This window comes from Lepidochelys kempii, chromosome 3 (genome assembly GCF_965140265.1).
Source record: "Lepidochelys kempii isolate rLepKem1 chromosome 3, rLepKem1.hap2, whole genome shotgun sequence".
Classification (NCBI taxonomy): domain Eukaryota; kingdom Metazoa; phylum Chordata; order Testudines; family Cheloniidae; genus Lepidochelys; species Lepidochelys kempii.
Genome location: NC_133258.1, coordinates 92,199,219 through 92,220,190, shown reverse-complemented (window position 1 = coordinate 92,220,190; position 20,972 = coordinate 92,199,219). Strand labels below are relative to the sequence as shown.

The 20,972-nt window shown below is 41.0% G+C and overlaps 1 long non-coding RNA gene across 1 annotated transcript; it reads right to left on the bottom strand.

The window, feature by feature from the left end:
* Positions 1-3,005: 3,005 nt before the first annotated feature.
* On the bottom strand, positions 3,006-19,701 carry LOC140908228 (uncharacterized). Its single transcript, XR_012157810.1, has 3 exons — positions 19,624-19,701; positions 14,307-14,499; positions 3,006-3,339 (listed from the first exon to the last, which is right to left on the bottom strand). It is a non-coding gene; the product is annotated as an uncharacterized lncRNA (long non-coding RNA).
* Positions 19,702-20,972: the final 1,271 nt, after the last annotated feature.

The following is a 20,972-nucleotide window of genomic DNA, read 5'->3' as shown; positions in this document are numbered from 1 at the left end:
TCCTTCCAGGCATTAGGCCCTTCTCTAGCATTGATGTGTGTAGAAATTAGCTGAGATAATAGGAGGATGCTGAACAGTTACTGCTCCTATTAAGTTGTGAATGTTGCTGTAATAATTGGGCCTACTCATGTATCTCAAATTGTGATCCCCACTGTAGGGAAGTGGATAAAAGTTTACAAAATGTTCCAAATGACACAACAATAAATGTTTGGGGAAAAGGTGCAAAAAAAGAGATGGACTGAACTAGTCTAATCAAAAAGGCCTTCTAAGATAACTCAAGGGCTGTGTTAAGATTATGCCTGATAAACAAGACAATTGTGGAACCATCAGTGAACCAAAAGTGGTGTGCCAAAATTAGGCCAATTGATGGACAAGATAATGAGGAGATGGGTTATTCTACCCATCACTGCCTTTTGAGGTCCTTAAAAGAAAAGTCTTTGGAGAGGAAAATTAGTGAAGGAGATGGACAGATGATGGTGCTGGCTGACTGAAAAAGGGGGAAGGAGCAAGTTTTACTTTAATGATTATTATCCCCAGTGTCTCCTGGGACTCTGGGATCTACCATAACACCATCAGACCTTCTTTGTCCTAATCCTGAGAGACGTCTTGACCACTTCAAGCCGAAAAAAAAAGGAACCCAGTGCAGGGGTGTGTTGTTCACGTATGCAGTGTGTGCCCCAGAATTAATTGGTATCCCATAGGCCAGAGTCAAGTAACGTCCAACTTAATGCCATTGCCAGAGAAGTGGAGGAAGCATTGTTTGTTGCTATTTTACTTGATGAAATCTCAGATATTGCCAATAAGTCTCAGCATTATGTGACAAAGAACAGTGATGCAAAATGCTTTGTTTTATAGATGACAGTAAATCAAATTGCAGCTGGCCTTAGCCAGCTTGTTGAAAAGATGTACTGGAAATTTAAATTCAGTGACAGGCTGGTAGCTCAGATGTATGTTGGTGCAGCAGTAATATTAAGGTTCAGCATCACATTTGTGAAAAATTCCCCCGTGTACTTTTTGTTCATTGCTATGACCATGTTTTAAATCCTGTCATCTGTTTTGAAGCAAATAGTGTCAGATAATGTCAGATTCCTTCTAAATTTTTAAGAAAATATCTGCATTTTTCTCTCAATCTCCAAGGTGGGCTGAACTTCTTTGAAACATAGTTAAATGGAGACTGCCTTCTGTTTGTACCATAAGGTGGAATTTTCATTTGAGCCTTGGATAAACTGTTAAGCAGGGCAGAGAAGCTCTGATCAAACTCTGCAAAAGCATGGTGAAATTCCAGCAGATTGGGATGTTCAATCTCTCTCCTCAGCCAAGGGTTTTCAGACCATACTTGATGATTTTCAGGTTTTCTCCTCTGCCTCTACAGTGACATATCTGAAATGACAGAAGTTTTGTTTGATGTTCTTCGAACAAATATGTATGATAGTGGGTTCTGTATTCAGAAGATTCTTCAGACAATAGAGCAAATTTGTCTTTGGGAAGAGGTGCCAGAACTAGATGCACATGAACTTTGGGTATAAAAAAAAAAAAAAGAGAAGGCTAAGCAACACAAGTGTGTCTTCTTTGAAGTTATATGAAACCAAGCCTTCAAAGTGCTTGCAACCCCCAGGTTCGTATCATTTGCAAACTTTATAAGTGTACTTTCTATGCAATTATCCTATTAAATTATGAAGATATTGAATAGAACTGGAACCAGTACAGATCCCTGTGGGACTTCATTCAATATGTCCTTCCAGTCAACCACTGGTTACTTTCGTAGGACAGATTTCCAATGAGTTGTGGATTCACCTTATAGTATGTTCATCTAGGCCAGCGGTTCTCAAAGCCGGTCCGCCGCTTGTTCAGGGAAAGCCCCTAGCGGGCCAGACCGGTTTGTTTACCTGTCGCGTCCGCAGGTTTGGCCAATTGCAGTTCCCACTGGCTGCGGTTCACTGCTCCAGGCCAAGGGGGGCTGTGGGAAGGGCAGCCAGCATGTCCCTTGGCCTGTGCCGCTTTTTTATATCCTGTGTAATTTGATCTAGCTTCCACTCTTTTCTTTTTTTTTTTTTTTGAGTTTCAGGTCACTGAAAATTTCCTGGCTAAGACCAGGTGATCTCTTACCATACTTCCGATCTTTCCTATTAATTGGGATGGTTTGCTCTCACGCCCTTAATAATGTCTCTTTTTAAAAAACTGCCAACTCTCCTGAACTAGGTTTTTCCTATAGACTTGCTTCCAATGGGATCTTTCCTGCCAACTCTGAGTTTGCTAAAGTCTGCCTTTATCTTGCTGTTTTTTCCCTTCTGCCATTCCTTAGAATCATGAACTCATCATTTCATGATCATTTTCATCCAGGCTGCCTTCCACCTTCAAATTCTCAACCAGTTTCTCCTTATTTGTCAGAATCAAATATCTAACAGCCTCTCTCCCTAGTCACTTTCACTACCTTTCTCTTTGCTGTTTTCTCTTCCCTCTTCTGTGTTTGTCTTGTTTAGAATAATATAATATGAGGGTTGGAAAGGACCTCAGGAGGTCATCTAGTCCAACCCCGTGCTCAAGCAGGACCAATCCCCAATTTTGCCCCACATCCCCAAATGGCCCCCTCAAAGATTGAATTCACAACCCTGGGTTTAGCAGGCCACTGCTCAAACCACTGAGCTATCCCTCCCCCTTCTTTTAGGAAATGGGACTGGCTTATAACAGCAGCAATAACAGATCCAGCCCAGCTCAACTAAATTTTTCTTTTTCCCCAAAAAGGACAGTTACCTGTAATGCCATCGAAAAGACTGTCAAACGGGGGGAGGTGTCCTTCTAATGACTTTCTACAGCTAAAGGGAAAATGGATATTAAAAGGTTTAATACTTGAATTCTTTTTCCCCTTGGAACTTTAATAAAACGTTTTTTTAAAAAATGTAATGGTGTTTGTTAAATACGGTTGAAGATGTGGTATATAGAGACCTCACACTGCTTAGTACCATGACAATGTTTATTATTGCACAGTTTCAGGATCATGCCAACACTTTTGACTCTTTGGGCCACTTATTCCATCAACATTAATGCAGTATTCAGAACCTCTCAGGATTTAACCCAGAGTAAAACACAAACATACATACACTTTCCAGACAATATTATTTGGTTATCTTATAGAACTGCTGTTTGACGGGGTTTTGACAAGAGTAAAAGTTTATCGTCAGCCTGCATCCAGCCCTTCATTCTTTTCAATCCTACCACCAGGTTCCCCTCCTCTATCTTGTCACCATGATGTTGACTCTGAACCTCTCCCTTGTTTTAATTTTATGCCACACTGCCACCTGTTGATGATCTGATCAGCTCACGACATCAGCGACATGCAGTCTGTTAAAGTCAAAAAACAGGAAAACTCAACAGTAAGGTATAGTTTACATTGTAACAGAACACATTTGTTGAGGGGAAGGAATCACATTTTTGAACCTTTTTCAATCAGTAAAGAACCCTAACAAATCAACCCTGCCATCAACAAGGACTAAAGAGCAAGCAGATGAACCTACATCAGTAGCATTTGCCTCCTGGCTTTGAATCTGAAAATGACCACATTGCTTTACATAATTCACCCTTCATTTTAAATGACTCAGAATGACATAGATTGTTTTGCCCTTTAAGTCACAAGGCCCTTGCCTGCATGTTTTTATTTTTAAAGTATGGTTTCTATGGTATCATTTAAATGTTACTTCCCCCATGCTTTTCATTCCAATTTCCTTTCTCAATACTGGGGGGGGGGGAGAAATGAAATTCCCCAAAACTTGAGTTTTTCACCATTAACTTAAGCCCAGATCTGCAAAGGCACTCAGATGCCTTAACCCCTCATTTAATTGCCTAAGTCCTAGTTTTAGAAACCACTGCTAGAGCATTGACTTGGAAGGTGAAAGATCCAGTGTCCAGTCCCCCTACTACAATCACTCTAATTATTTATCCACAGTGAAACAGCTTCAACAGGGGAAATTGAGGGAGCCCCACATCAGAGTATCCCATAGCCCAGTGTTCAGGGCACTTTCCTAATGTAAGGGGACTGTTGGCCCCTTACTAACATTCGGGGGGGGTGTTTTGGTTGGCTAGCTCCCAGTACTAAAAGGGGAAGGGTCAATGGGAAATCAGGACCCTGAGACTGACAGTCCCAGGAACAATGGGGATAGGCCAGGGCTCCAGGTCTGCCTAATTGACAGGGTGGGCAGGCTAATCAGGGAGTCAGGAGGCCAGGGAGGTCCCATCCTCAGCGTGAGCTGGAATTGCCTGCGTCAGACAGAGTGGGGCTGAGCTAAGGAGAGAGCAGGGACCCAAGCTGGGCTGGGGAGCAGAGCTGCGCCACATCCAGAGGGGCCAGAAAAGCAACCCAGGAAGCAGGTCAGTGGTGGGAGCAGAGTCACAGAAGCAGCCCACAGAGCAGACCTGTCCTGGGAGGAGAGCTGCAGTAAGTAGAGCAGGGGGGCCAGAAAAGCAACCTAGGGAGCTGGAGGCAGAGCAGCAGCCATGCTGAGGCAGAGTGGTGAAGCTGGAGCAGTCCAGAGCCAAGCACGGTGAGCAGTTGCGGAGAGAGAGTGGGACCCTGGGCAGCAGATCCAGCACAGGGAGCCGCCCTCAACCAAGAGGCTCTGCAGGCCAGACTTGGAGGGGGATTGTAACCCCAATGGGGTGGTGGTAATGCTGGGAAGAAGGGTCCTGCCACCTAGAGCCTGAGAGCACGTGGCCACTGCCAGAGCAAGTGTCCGACCTGCAGCATCCCTGCAGTACAGCCAGGGCCTGAGGAGGAGGCCTGGGACTTGTGAGGAACAGACTGAACTTCCCTTACATTCCAGAGACACTGGATGTGATGTCCCTGTGCCACAAAGCAGGGTTATGTGTTTTCCTTTAACCTTTGCCATTTTTTCCTTATTTTTTAAATTGATTGCTGTTTAATAAATTGTATTTGCTTTGAACTGTATAATGATCAGTGGGTCAGGGAAGCATCCAGTGCAGAGAGAGCACCCCAGAGTGGGAACATCCTACCCCTGCCCTAGTTACCACAACAAGGTTGGGGGTTGAGCCCCTGCCCAGGAATCCTGGGCCCAGCCTTGTTGGGGTTACGAGGACTCTGCCACAGGGGAGAGTGGAAGGGGAGCCTTGAGGTCAGGCAGGCCTCTGGGTAAAGGAAGTGGGAGTGAGAACTCAGATCCTTTCACTAGCCCATTTCACCGGGGTATTGTATAAGCCAGGAAAGTTCCCCGCTTACACTAAGAAGGAGATCCTTGGGCAAATCCTTTCCCCTCCTCAGGCGTGGGTGGAGGGGCATTGAACATGTCTCTCCCACATCCAAGGTAAGTGCCCTAAATACGGGGACAAAATTTAAGAGGTGGGTGGTATTACCACCACCACATTTTAAGAACCTGGACTACCTCAGTACAGTTACTAATCTCTATCAACTAATCGTTACCACACAGTGGAAATAAGAAAATGCATCCCAGAAATGTGCATTTGTTGCCACAAGTCCAGGGTTACTTGCCACAGAAATATATGGATAAACTGTTATAAAATCCTACACGTCATGCCTATGGGTAATTAATGTAGCATGGCAGAAACCCATTATTGTGCTTGTCCGTTTTTTACAAATTCATGACATCAGCATGTGGCTGGGGATTGTCTATTGCAGTGCACCCCGGATTATCATAGAATCATAGAATATCAGGGTTGGAAGGGACCCCAGAAGGTCATCTAGTCCAACCCCCTGCTCGAAGCAGGACCAATTCCCAGTTAAATCATCCCAGCCAGGGCTTTGTCAAGCCTGACCTTAAAAACCTCTAAGGAAGGAGATTCTACCACCTCCCTAGGTAACGCATTCCAGTGTTTCACCACCCTCTTAGTGAAAAAGTTTTTCCTAATATCCAATCTAAACCTCCCCCACTGCAACTTGAGACCATTACTCCTCGTTCTGTCATCTGCTACCATTGAGAACAGTCTAGAGCCATCCTCTTTGGATCCACCTTTCAGGTAGTTGAAAGCAGCTATCAAATCCCCCCTCATTCTTCTCTTCTGCAGGCTAAACAATCCCAGCTCCCTCAGCCTCTCCTCATAACTCATGTGTTCCAGTCCCCTAATCATTTTTGTTGCCCTTCGCTGGACTCTCTCCAATTTATCCACATCCTTCTTGAAGTGTGGGGCCCAAAACTGGACACAGTACTCCAGATGAGGCCTCACCAATGTTGAATAGAGGGGAACGATCACGTCCCTCGATCTGCTCGCTATGCCCCTACTTATACATCCCAAAATGCCATTGGCCTTCTTGGCAACAATTAGTATCTATTTATGACAGTAATAACGCCGGCATAAACTAGATAATTTGGTTTTCCTTAGAATTTACTCATTATCAGACTTAGGCCATCAGTGAGGGCTTATTCATGGCTCTCAAACACTGGAATTCACAGAGGGGCAGTTTAGAGTGCCAGGCCTCTCTAATCTCCACAGTGCACAGAAGGAATGCAGCTACTGTTACATCCCTGTAAGGCCACGCAGCATGTGCACCTGTCTGGTAGCCAGCAACAAAAGAGTGGGGGTACATTTATAGCCAAATCTCCTTCATGCCTCTTTTAGCATAAAGTGCCTGCAAAGACACTAGCATGGAACTGTCATTGCTCTCAGGAGATTGCACCTCTCTAAATGGCCTTGGTACTGAGAATGTCAAGGCAGCGTGAGTTTGAACCGTCTCGCCACCAAAAGAGCCTGGCCCCAATCTTGCAACACAAATGTTTGAACCAAACCATGGAAGAACCAGAGAGACCATATGAAAAAATAATTTGTTTTTATTTTAGTTTACTGGAACATGAACACGGGGCAGGGGAAGGAAAGGGGGCGTGACTATTCCTAGCTTTCGTTCCCACAATCTTGTGCATTTCAAGAACAAGGATAAAGTGTGGAATGAATGAGAAACTAATGGTCATCTCTCCATATACTTTTTTTTAATCTTCATATGAAGTCATACCTACACTTACAACTAGAGTAAAAAAAAAATATCTCATGATCTGGCAGGTCATGAAATAGCAAAGTGGGGATAAGCCTATGTGGAAATCATAGGAAACTGACCTACTCACATATATTTCTAGAGCAGAAAAAGAACATATGTTCACTAAATAACTTATTTACTGTGAGTTATTTTCTCAGCTCTACTGGATAGTATTGCTTGCGTTTTTAGAATAGTGCACAGATTTTTTAACTATGACACTTCAAATGAGTTAAGGCTATTAAAACATCACTAAGGAAAAAAGTTCAAATGAAAATGAGAGATTTATTACTAGTATATACAGTAATTTAATGAAGAGTAGGAAAGTTGATTATGTTTCACTCACCAGTCAGCCAACACATTCCAACCATACAACCGCAAGAAATAACTCTGTCCATTTTGCCATGATGGAAAACTGAGCATCTGCTCTTCCGCTGATTCCTTATCTGCACCCAGCAATTCATCTTCTAGATTAACATTTGTATTCATATCTTCAGAGCAACTAGCAATTTTTTTCAGTTACTACTATGAGCAAATCTAGTATTTTTCAGTGTAGATGACTATTTCAGATTGAGGAAAAGAGTAAGTCACACTCTGCATCTGAACTTGAAACACAAAATGGCAGTCACCTCACCGCTGTCCTTGCAGCAGAAATGAAGGCAATGCTTCTTCATATAAAGGTGCAGTATGCAGAAAACTGAATGACATTATCTTTGTTCAGTCAACTATGCCAACAATTCTACAATTGTTACGTATAATTTTAGTCTTTTGGGAGATCTACGTTTAATGTTATGGCCAGCTATGCCTATGAGAACATGCACCTGGCTCTTCCTCATTTATACCTTTGGATCCACCATATGTCAGATGACAATGGTAGGAGAGTCACAGGAAAAGTCATTTTATTCAAACATTTAACAAGGAATTTAATTAGAGTAAGGAAAAGAATATTAACCCTAAATCTACTCTGCTTCACTGCAGAGCTTCTCCATAGAATATTTACAGCCTCTCTCTTGCCTGACTTTTTATTACAGATGGAAAGAAACAGTATGCAACTTTTTCATATCCTCAAGAAAATAATTTACATCCTCTTCAGGCTGATAAAAAGAGTAATAATTTTCTTTTCTAGTAATCACATTGCCATTAGCTGCAATTTCAGAGCTGCTTCCCCTTTCTGGGTCTTTATCTTGCAACAGTTTAATCAATCAATCAACAGGTTTCTTCATTATTTCCCCTCTTATTTCTACCAAGTATGTTGTTATTCCCAATGCCTTTCTCCTCTGTAATTTAATAGAAACCTAGCATTAAATCCTAGGAGGTTTTTTAAATTATTCTTTACTCTGTTCTTTTCCTCCAGCCAATACTTTTGCTTAATCTGGTCCAGCAAATCAAATGTAGTTTATAACTGACATTTTAGAAATGATGCACTGGCACTTTCAGAGAGATATTAGGCACCAGGAAATTTGCAGTGTTTCAGGGTACTGTGCTGATGTTTTCTTTATGGTCTTTTCAAGTCTCTTCACAAAGCATTCTGCCAACCCATTTGATGCTGGCAGGTAAGCAGCAAACTTAGCACTCAATTCTACTCCCACTGAAATCAATGACAGAACTCTTATTGACTCCAGCTGGAGCAGGATCAACTCCTTACAGGATCAACTCCTTAGTGTGCTTTACTGAATTGCTTCTGAGAAATTAAGGACCATAATCTGAAATGATCTCTTCAGGTAATCCATATGCAGAAAACATTACAGGATGCCTTCATACTCACAACAGGAGTGTTCATCATGCACATCACTTCTGGCCATCTGAAATGAGCATTAGCCTAACCTACTTACATTTGTTTATTATTTTCTGCAGAATCAACATATAGTCTTTCCTATGGCTTATGTGAACCAATTTCAGTGATGACACCATAATTCTCGTGCTACTGTGCTATTTTAAAACTATTCAAGTGACCATTCTGGGTGTATTATCAGGAGTGTTCTATGTAAGACACAGGAGGTAATTGTCCCACTCTATTCAGCACTGGTGAGGTATCAGCCGGAGTACTGTGCTCAATTCTGGGTGCAACACTTTAAGAAAGATGTGGACAAACTGGATAGAACCTAGAGGAGAGCTACCAAAAAATGATAAAATGATCAATAAATTTGACTTCTGAGGAAAGGTTAAAAATATGGTGCATGTTTAGTCTTGAGAGAAGACAACTCAGGGGGGAAATGAAAACAGTCTTAAATATATTAAGGGCTGTTCCAAAGAGGATGGTGTTCAATTGTTCTCCATGTCTACTGAAGATAGGACAAGAAGTAATGGGTTTAATCTGCAGCAAGGGAAATTAAGGGTAGATATTAGAAGAACCCTTGTAACTATAAGGATAGGTAAGGACTGGAATCGACTCCCCAAGAAAGTTTGTGGAATCCCCATCACTGAGATTTTTAAGAAGAGGTTAGACAAACACCTGTCAGGGATTGTCCAGGTAAACTTGATCCTGCCTCAGTACAGCGGGCTGGACAAGATAACATCTTCCAGCCTTACATTTCTCTGATTACTCGCTAATTTGAATGGAATGGCAAAGAATTCATAAGGGGTCTCTCTTGGAAACATGTAGAGCAGTCACTAGGGGACATTAATAATAGAGTATGCTAACTGGTGAAAAAGTGAAATTACAGGACAGAGTACAACCAGAATAAAAGGCTTTTGACAGGGTTGAATGGAATTACATGACCCAAGTAATGCCTTGGAAAAGGCCATCTTCTGAGATGCATAGAAATATATTGGAGCAATTCCTCAGCTAGTGTAAACTGACACAGTTCCAATGACTTCAATAGAACTATGGCAATTTATACCAGCTCTGGATCTGGGCCTGCAGTTCAAACCCCAAGCAACAGTTTGTTTAATACCTTTTGCCTCCAACGCAAGCAAGAGAGCTCTTTATCAAAGTTATTTGCCATAGAAATAGAACCATTTGCTTATCACATTAAAATAATGAAAAAGGTGCTACTATTGTCAGAGAAAAGCATGCCTATATGTAGGTGATGCAGCGTATTTGCTTCTAACCAGCAACAAACTTTCCCAGCACTTTTGGAGTAAATTAAATATTTGAAGGAGTCTCTAACTTCAAAGGAATTATAGTAAATCAGAAATGTTAGGGGTAAACCCATGTCATATAAATGAGCAAAATCAGAGAAAAAAAGTTTGATGGGGTAACTTTCAATAAGGAATTTAGGGATGCAAATTTCAAATAATTTTGAACAATTTTGTCACCAAAATCTGACATCCTCATTAATATGTCATACTGTGAAATCCTTCAATAATTATAAGAAATATACAATATTCCATTTAGGCAAGATAGCTAGTGTCAAAATGAATATCCTTCGGGGATTATATTTTTTCCCAAAAAACTTTGCGAAAATTCATATCAAACAAAAATTACAAGAAATGCATTACATATTAGTGAATTGTGTATGCCAGGGATCGGCAACCTTTGGCATGCAGCCTGCCAAGGTAAGCCCCCTGGCGGGCTGGTCTGCTTTATTTACCTGGCGTGTCCGCAGGTTCGGCCGTTCACCAGTTCCACTGGCCACGGCTCTATGTTCCAGGTCAATGGGGGCTGCAGGAAGTGGCGGCTAGCACATCCCTCGGCCCACACCCGGGGAGCTTACCCTGGCAGGCCGCATGCCAAAGGTTGCCGATCCCTGGTATATGGGATAAACGGCATAGGGTAAAAGCTACACAGACACAACGATAAGGCAGGTGTGATTTTCCAAACAAAAAGGCCTACTGCTAGGTATGTCATCTTGAAACTATTTTTGATTTGTCACAAAGATGACCAAATAAACTCCAGATTGAAATAGACTACACGGAATGATCCATATCTAAAATGGAGATCAAGCCAGTACTAATTAAAAAGACAAGCCCCACAGTCTATCTAAGCATCTCTGGATCTAAACAACTTTAATAACTGGGAAAAAGCATTCAGGAAGCTCAGCTTTCTATGACTTCAAAGGAGGGATATCTAGATTTGAATGCAGTCACCAGCACATCTGAGCCAGCACTAGGAAGGAGTACTGAAATTTGCTGCTGATACGGATCAACTGGAAATTACTATCCTGCAGACAAGGGGGGAATCAGGGTGGGAACTGTACTCAGATGGTTGTATCTGAGGCACACCACTTCAAAACCTGGTGCTGTAATAACAAGCACAAGCTAGACTTTAAAAATCTGGAATCCCTTTACTAAAATACAGACTGTTACCTGTGACCAAACAGAAGCACCTATAGGTATACATTTTTTTATATATATTAACCAATTTGAATAAGCACCAGAAAGGGAAGAGATTTTGTGGTTTGGGATCAGTGCAGAAAGTGATCTACTGGAAGACTTACCAAAAAGACTGAAGAAAAGGAAATAATCTAACATTTGGATTTGATTATTAAGATGCAGATGTACAAAACAGATGGATACTGAACTGAATGTGAATGACATCTATTGCATATACAATTTATAATGTTTTACCCTAGGAGATATCACCACATTGGGAGATAGGGAAGGGTGAGAGGGATTGTAAACCATTTCTATTATTTGTTTGTTTTATTATTGTGCATATATATGAAAAGACAAATGAAAGGTTTGGGGGGTTTGCTTTTTAAAGAGATGAAATTCAGACAACAGGGACTGGAATACCAGGAAACAACCACATCTCCAACCAAAGTCTCAAAGAAAGTCTAACTAAAAGAATAGCACATTTCCAACCTAACTTTAATGCCCTCTGATTTCTCTTTCTGTTTAATGCTGCAGTACTTTAAATGAACAGATTCTGATTTTTAGAGTGAGCCTTCTTTCATTTAGAGTTCCACTAGATAGCAAGATACCTGCTGAGTTTCCGCCTTACTAACAATGTAGCTCTGATTCACCTTTGCCTTATTTAATTGTATGATGCTCCAAAGGCAGATTAAATTAACACTGAAACAGTTCTAAGGTTTGATTCAGTGCAGATTCAGTACTGTATAGTTCATTAGACAAATCATTTTCTGTATGGGGAAGACTAAATAATGCGTCAACCTATGAGCTAAAAATGTGTGAGATTAATGAGTCACAGTGCACATAAGAGCCACAACAGCTCCTTTACACAATACATATGTTATCACCAATTTATATACTTATTTAGATTTCACCTTTGCAAGTATTCCAAATGAATTTCTAAAACCATTTTGAAGGTCAGTTCGATTTAGTATACTGTTTTGTGTTACTGAATTATTTTTTAGAGCTTATACCTGTAGGGGATGATTTTCAAATTAGTCCTTCATGATATTTACTGAAATAGATCCGATGAAGTGAGCTGTAGCTCACAAAAGCTTATGCTCAAATAAATTGGTTAGTCTCTAAGGTGCCACAAGTCCTCCTTTTCTTTTTGCGGATACAGACTAACACGGCTGCTACTCTGAAACCTGAAATAGATCAGTTAGGAAAAATATTTTTCTCTTAAAATCCTATCAAATATACAGAGAGTGTCCTCTCTTTTGTGAAAGGTTGTGAAAGACCCTGTCTTGTAAATCTTTCAGTACAAAGACCAAATAAAAAAAAAAAACAACCACCTACTCTGGATTGTTTTCTATTCCCTGGGGTTGTATTAGGCTCCATACTAAGACGTACCTTTTGATGGAGAAGTTCTTTAGATGCTTAGCTGTATGCCATGTGACTGATGCAGTCAATGATTTTGCATCATCAATGGGGTGTGCAGTGCAAATGCACTATATTTTTGGTATCAACCATCCCTATTCCAGTCTCAATACAGCAAGCACATCTTTCTGCAATGACTTTTCCTGGCTTCTGACATTGCTGTCAAGAAAAGACTGCATATAAAAATTTCAATTTTGCAGAAAATATAATATGCCGAATTCTGAAATGCTGAGCATTAGTAAGGCTATGGGTTTGTCATGGAGGTTACGGATTCCATGACTTTCCATGACCACCATGACTTCCGCAGCGGCCAGTGAGCCTGGCTCAGGGGCAGCTCAGGCAGCCCCACACCGGTCTCACCGGCTGTTGATGGGGCAGTCTCGGGCCACCGTGCCCCCCGCCCTCCCTGAGCAGCAGCAGAGTTTGAGTGTTGGAGGGATCAAGGGGCTGGGGCACCATACTGGGTGAGGTGGCCTGTGGGTGGCACTTACCTGTCTCCGGAAGCAGTGAGTTGCCCCTTGCTCAGCTGCTAGGCGGAGCCATGGCCAAACAGCTCTGCACCCTGCCTCCGCCCAGAGCCCTGGTTTCACAGCTCCCATTGGCCAGGAACCATGGGCAATGGGAGCTGCGGGGGCTGTGCCTGCAGGTAAAGGCAGCCACGCATCTGCCTAGCAGCTGAGCAAGGGGAATGTTGCTGCTCCCGGAGAGCCCCCCCATGTAAGCACCGCCCAGAGCGAGCCTCACTCCATCCCATTCCCCAACCCCCTGCCCACACCCAAACTCTGCTGCTGCTGGGAGGGAGGCGCAGCACCAGGTAGGGAGCCTGCCAGCCCTGCCAACCTCCCCACCCCCCCGGCACTACTGGGGGTTCCGGGCCATGCGCCGTCGCCTGCGCCCCTTCCCCCAAGTACCCAGGCCACCCTCCCAAGTTTTAGTCACGGGTATTAGTAAAAGTAATGGACAGGTCACGGGCCATGAATTACTGTTTACTGGCTGTGACCTGTGCACGACTTTTACTATATACCCCTGACTAAAATATAGCCTTAAGCATTAGCAATTCCCACTGACATAAGTATCAACAAGGGCTGCTGGTACTCTGTACCTCTCAGGATTTGCCCATTATGTATTGCAAAATTTAATGTATTGGAAGTGTAGTTTTACCCAACTGTAAGACAGAGAGAGGAGAAGGACCATAAAAGTAGAGGCAAAGAGCATAGGCTCTAGAAATAGTGTAGGAGGAAGACACAATCTTAGAAGGAGACAGTAAAAATGCAATAAGGCAAATTTTACAACAGCAAATGAGAGCCAATGGCAGAGATATGTATTGCAACATTGATGACTAGTTCAAGTCCAAGAGATTTAGACTGTTAGATGGCAAGCATTTCTCCCCGCCACACACATATGACTTGAAGTGATTTAATAATAATAATTGTCATAAGCTAGCCAACAAAATGTCCTTGGAACATGTTAACAAACAGAAAAACTCCCCCTTGTTGGATCATTTTATTTTAATCCCCCCAAAATGGAGCTAATTTACCTAGTGTTGCCGATTGTTTCCATGCTCTCTTTGGAAGAATCCATCCCAAAGTCATTATAATGACAATGATTTTAAATACTTAAACATAAGAAAAATGGATTTACTTACCTGGAACATCCAAGAGAGTCTTTCTGGACAGTCTGATTCCTTCTAGCGACCTCACCAAGAACATTTTATTTCCTGTTCAAATAATCTTCGTATTTGCACACACTGAATCAGAAGACCGAAGTTAACAACAGCAATCATTTCCCAGAACATGAGTTGATTGGTTTAGGTATCCTGACTCCAAAGAATTAAGTGCCTTAAAAATAAGAACAGACACCTTGAACATGAGATGGTAAAATGATATGGTATTTTAAAAACCATACAGTGAGGTATTTTTTTTTTAAAAAAGTGTACCTGTGGGAAGGAGGTGAATTTTACAAAGAGGCCGTCTGACTACAAGAGCCAACACATCTGAAAAAATATTGTTTTGAGTGGTTGGGTTTTTTTTTTAATTGGGAGGACAGATCCATGAAAGCTCAGTCACTTGCCTATCTAAATCACAGCAGGAAAATATCTAAGAAGTTTGTAGTGTCAGAACACAGATAACCATGAGGACAAAGCACACAGAGGTGGTCTTGAATCTTGCTAGTTCCTTCACCACTGAAGATCTGAAAACCAACAGGGTTAGCTTTAAAAAAATAAATCCAATAAAAATAAGATCCGACCATATCATTTCATGTTCAATGATGACACAATAGACAAGTTCAGTATAATTTAAGGAGGAGAAAGTGTTAATCTGTAACAACTATCTGAAAGATTTTTCTAAAATTGTCCATGACCTAATACAATCAGACTTCATTTTTCTAAATGAGATGGGGCCATGAACATAACTTAGATGGGGTTTTGGATAAGTGGAAGACTTTTCAATATCTTGCTACCCAGTGATGATATGGCAGAGCCAGGTTCTGTACACCTAAAAGGAAATTTTGCAGGAGCTCCAGGCTGAATGAGAAAGATGCCCTCTGAAGTTGCAGGTTGATTTCATAGGGTTTTTTGTGCAAACATAAGAAAATGCCCATCATTCCTCTGGCCAAATTCCCCTGATGCTGTTGAAATGGTTAATCAGCAAAATTCCAGAGCCCTCTATAAGTACCAACTAATAGTACTTTTTAAGGTCTTGAGCCTAACTAGGGACATCTATACTAGATTGCCTCAGTTCTAGGATCTCAGAAGCTGTAAATTCACTCATAAAAGTTCCAAGACACTTCCTGGCACAGCAAGGCTTCCCTCTGGGAGTACCACTGTCCTGCTCTGGGATGTTTTACAGGGTTATCACATCACCACCAAGCTTCTCACTTGCGAATTTCACCTCACGTAACTCCTTGCTTTGCTCCCTTATTCCAAGGACCCTTCTAAGGTCAGTGGTGGACTACCTAATCACCACAGCTCTGCTCCAGATTTGATTACATTCTTCATTTCAGGTAAACCAATGATAAGCTAATTCAGAGTTCTTTGCTGGAACCTTCAGCCAGGACCTAGAACAACGCCTACCACCAAGTAAAACTCAACTCCCTCTTTCATTGGTCTTTGAGCAACAGCTAGAATTTGAACAAACATTCCGTGGTTGCTCCTAGCTACCAAAAGGGCCTTTACAGGGTCCTCAGTTGTTTTATATCTGTTTCACGTCCAACTACAAGTTCTACTTTCCCTACGGCCCCATACATAAAATAATATTAACTGAATACATTTACCTAACATTCACCATCCGGGGAAAGACCTGTAATAGCTGTCACAGGATGACACTACTTCTTTCAGGTAAATAAGTGTCTTGGATATTTAAGTTTTAGTTAAATAAGGTTTGCTTTATTTCATATTTTAATTGCAGTTAACAAATTTTATGTGAGAAAAATAATTCATATATTTGTGTGGCTTTTTCATGAGATCATTCAGTTGTCTGTAGATTAATTTTTAGATCTGGTGGGAACAGTATGTTATAAATTATTCCTTATGGATTTAGCCCTTCTTCTGATGAGCAAACATCAGTGCATAAACTTGCAAATGTAAGACCTGCCTGACCAGGATTTGGAAACTTTTCAATTTGATGAGCAGGTGTTACTGCACAGAAAGCGAGATGTGAGTACGGAGTCATACAAACGTGCAAATATACAAAAGGAGGCCACATTGACCATCTCTGAAAATCAGGCCCCTTCAAAATTCAAAAATTTAGTAAAATACATTTTTATTTATTTCTCTTCTTTTGTGTGTGGGGGTGGGAGGGGTGGGTGTTTGTCCCATCTACACTTACAGGGAAACCATATTTGAAAACCAAATTTAAATATGGTTCAAACACAGTTCCCACTAAACCAGGTATTCGTGTGTTTTAAAGGGCCAGGACAGATCAAACCAAAGCCATGATAGGACACTTGTTAAAAAAACAAAAAAAAAAACCCAAAAACACAACAAAAACATATTTTAACTCACACCCTGAGAGGGCTACACCAGAGTCTCTTTCTTAATATTTTTCACAGCTACCATACCACCAATGCAGCTCAATCAGTGGTGACAATACAGAGCACTAATATAGAAAAGACACTGGTATTTCAACCATTGTGCAGTCCAAGAGAAGATTTAAATGACACAGTAGTTAGGAGAAAATCAGCCACCATTGCTCCACTTGTGAGACTGCCAGAGACAAAAATTTGTAAGAAAAGGAGTCCCATACAGATACAGACCTACATACATAGGCTGGGAAAAGGTTATTTCAAAACCGAAAAAAAACTGTCCTAATTCACTTTTGGTTCATCCACAGAGGATTTTTAAACTGTATTCAAACTATTTAAACATAGTTTTCAAACAGTCATCCCTGCATGCGGATACGTTATTCCCGGTTACTTTTTCTGGTAGAGTGTGGATGGATGCAAAAGAACACAAATTATAAGAAAATTAGTGAGAGCAATTATTTTTTCTCCTTTACAGATAACAAACAGACCTGTTACTAGCCATATTCTAATTATGGTATTAAAGAGATTTACTAATACATCATGAAGTGAATATTAAATTGCTGTTTGCCCTGCCCTAATGCTACCTTGTTCAGGAAGGTTGATTGGGGTTATGATCTATGCTGTGAAACCTTCACTTTATCAGCAATTTCATTACTTTTCAAAAAAAAGTTTGATTATAGAATAAGAAAAAGTAATCTTCTAATATTTTATGCAATTTTGTTTCTAAATTAATTTTCCATCTCATCTGCTAAGGAAATGAGATGTGAAAACAATTCCCTATTTCTGTGTGAGCACATTATGTGAAGAGTGCACATTCATATTTGGGCTAACTTATAGCAATGCAGTGAAGTTACATTTATCTGGTTTTCCCATCAGATGAAGATAACATGCAAAAATGATGATTTTTACTTTTCCATTAATAAACAAGTATTATAGAGAGAGAAACTTAATTATGCATTTTATTGTAAAGTGTCTCAAATGAATGCAGAGTTAGTCTTAAACTGTGAGTGGCACAAGAGGTTAAGGTGCATGTTACTGTGATTTTTAAAATATTGTCTCTACGAATTTGCTAAATATTTTGACACACACACGCACACACACACACACACAGTATATCACCAGGGGATTGGCCCACTGGTCTAATCATTACATCTGAAATACTTGGACTGATTTTGACCTCATATCAGTTTCACGTTGGTGTAACTGCACGGACTCTCGTGAAGTTACTACTGAGTTCCACTTACATACCTGAAACCAATACAGGGCACCAACTAACTAATATAATTATATGATCTCATCTTTATTACCCTCATATGTCCTCTCCCTTCCCTTATTGCATCTTGTTTCAAATTGGACTATAAGCTCCTCAGGCCAGAGAATGTATCTACCTATGACTTTGAACAATGCCTGCTATAATGAGACCCAGTCCACTTGGGGCCTCTGGACGCTACTTTAAAAATAATCTGAAAATAACAATATTCAGCGATGTCGAGACAGGTTAGTAACAACTACCATACCAAGGCCTTGCCAGGCTTGTGCCTTGGCCTGAAGATTGCTTAATAGTACTCTTTGACACCTTATTGGAATACTTCCTTGCCATTTTTTCAGGCTGACACACTTTGGGGGTTCACCTAGGCCAATAATGAATTCTGTCACCACCGCCCCTGAAGCCCTGGGTGCCTCTGTGCTATGCAGCTTTGACTCAGAGCCCCCAACACAACGGTCTCACCATGGCTTCTACCAGCCCAGTTACTCCTTGCAGGGTGACCCCAACAATCCTTCCAGTTCCGAGTGTCTTTTGCAGTGTCCAGTCCCTCTCACGGGACACTTGCAGATGTAACACCAAGTTCACTGCATCCAAAGAGCCAGTACTCACAACAGTTTGTTAGCTAAGTTGGGGTAAGGGTTAAACACCATCTCAATACAGCAGTAAAACAAAGAATACTATTATTAACAAAGAACATAGATTTAAATTATTTCAAGAAAGAGTGAAAGAGATATGAAGGGGTTACCACAGAACAAAAATAACACACCTTTTAGCAAGATGTAGCTTGGCCTAACATTGTATCTTACTCACACCAAGTTGTCAGCATTCCCCAGTTAGTTTAGTCGGAGAGCCAGTACTTTGTTCTCCCAAGAGATGGATGCCCCAAAGACTTTCATCAGTTTGTTATATCCCCAAAGTTTATCTTTGCCTTCAAAGTTAGGAAGCCCTTCTGGGGGCTCAGGTTTCTGTGCTCACCAGGAAGACAAAGCCACGTTAATTTTTGATGTCTCCTGTGATTTACAATACAAATTATCTTGACATCTCCCATGCAAATGAATAGCTGATTTTCTCAGTTTCTGGTCATACCTGGCTTGATCTGCAACTGAGCCAAAGGGGTGTTTGCCTTTGGCTGGGCAAACCCTGTTTTGCCTACTTTGTCTATTTACAGACTGTACCACACAGTATCAGAGAATATCCATGATTTCTAATACAGTTTTGTTGCATACATTTTGCAGTGATATTAATGACCAACGTGGTGTTATTTTTCAAATGATATATTACAAGACACCTTTCAAATAAATAGCAGAATAAGGTATATTTGAGCTGGTTAGGCCAGCTGAGATTTACTAGTACATACCATGCAGCCCTTTGCCATCTGGCTTTAGGATGCTTTTAGGTCACACTGGCATGTAACCAGTTTATCAGTCAAAAATTAAGAGCAATCTAATCAAAAATTAAGTGCAATCTAAACATTTTTTCAATTTTGTCACATACCCGTACTGTATCCAGGCACTCCATCTCAGTCAGCACATAACACAGTTCAGTAGCAGTAGCATCCTAGAGTTGTATACAGCCTGTTGTGGCTGACCATCAATCCATGCTTACTGACACCTGCACTTACATCCAGTCATCCTTCATGGCATCACAGAAGGAAAGTACTAGTGTAACTCACAGTTTTCACTCTGATGAATGTTTGTTTTCTGCGTGGTGCTGCAATACCAGGTGCTTTTACTTTTCAGGAGCTGGGTTAAAGAGGCTAATCCGAAAACAAGAAGGATCATTTTGTGAAAAGTGTTGTAGTTCCACATTTGATTTTGTTTCACATTTAAATGAACTTGAGCTCTTAAAAAAAAAAAAGAAAAATGAGAACAACAAAAACCTACCCCAGAGTAGCCCAGTGGTTAGGGCACTCACCTACCACGGGGAGATCCACATTCAAGTCCTTGCACTATCTGATTTGGGGAAGAGACTTGAACCTAGATCTCCCAAATGAATGCCCTAGGCTCTTGCCCATTCTGGGATGTTGCTCTCTCTCATTTTGACCATCCTGGACCATTGACTCCAATACATTTCTGCCAAAAGTTCCAGTTCTCACAAACTGTCATTTGCTGATAGAGGGAAAAATTGCTAAAAGAATTCCCAACCAGCTCTACTGGATTGTGAATCCTATGTAAAAATCTTTTTATTTCTTAGATGAATTCAGAAGGCTACATTTCCCTGATAGCTTTTGCTTCCTCTGGCTCTGGGCCTACTCCCTGTTCACTAATACAATTTCCCAAGAAGTCAAATTGATTCTGATAAAAGAAGCACTTATGTATTGGCATTAGGCCTACACACACTATTATTTCAATACACTGAACTGTCTGGTCATACACCACTATATGTGAGTGACTATGACTTCCAGGTGCTGTAGTTGCTGTTATTTTCCTCTAGAAGAGGTAAAAGACCCTAGCAATATCTGCTGAAATATTATCATTCAAATGGTTACATTAAAATTATTAACTTGGTGCTTCATGAGCTGCAAAAAACCTGTGGCAGCAAAAAGTGTACCTGTTCATCCTGAAAGGATAAAGGACTTCTCAAAGTGTGTTTTGTTGCAAGTCAATACTTGAAGAAACTGCTCCATTTTTCTTAGACATTGTGAGCCTGGTTTTCAACAGAGCTGAGTATCCAAACATTCCACTGAAGTCTGAAAATCTGTCTTCACTCTTCAGCTTCTATTATCTTCTGTAACCCCACATTCAGTCTAACTTGTCTGTTCGGAAATGTCTAACTTGTCTTAGGAAATGCTGTAATTGAAATTCTTCTTGCCAGGTCTACATTGTAAGAAATTGAACTATCTTTGATTTAATCTTGAGTGGGAAATAACATACTAGTCCTATCTGTATTTCCCCCAAAACACAAGAAGAGACTTTCCAGTCATGTATCATGCCAAATGCCACAGCCTTGTCACTCATAACAGGTTGTTAATTTGTGGACCACTGAAAACTTACAGCACAACTTTGAATTGGTATCTTTATA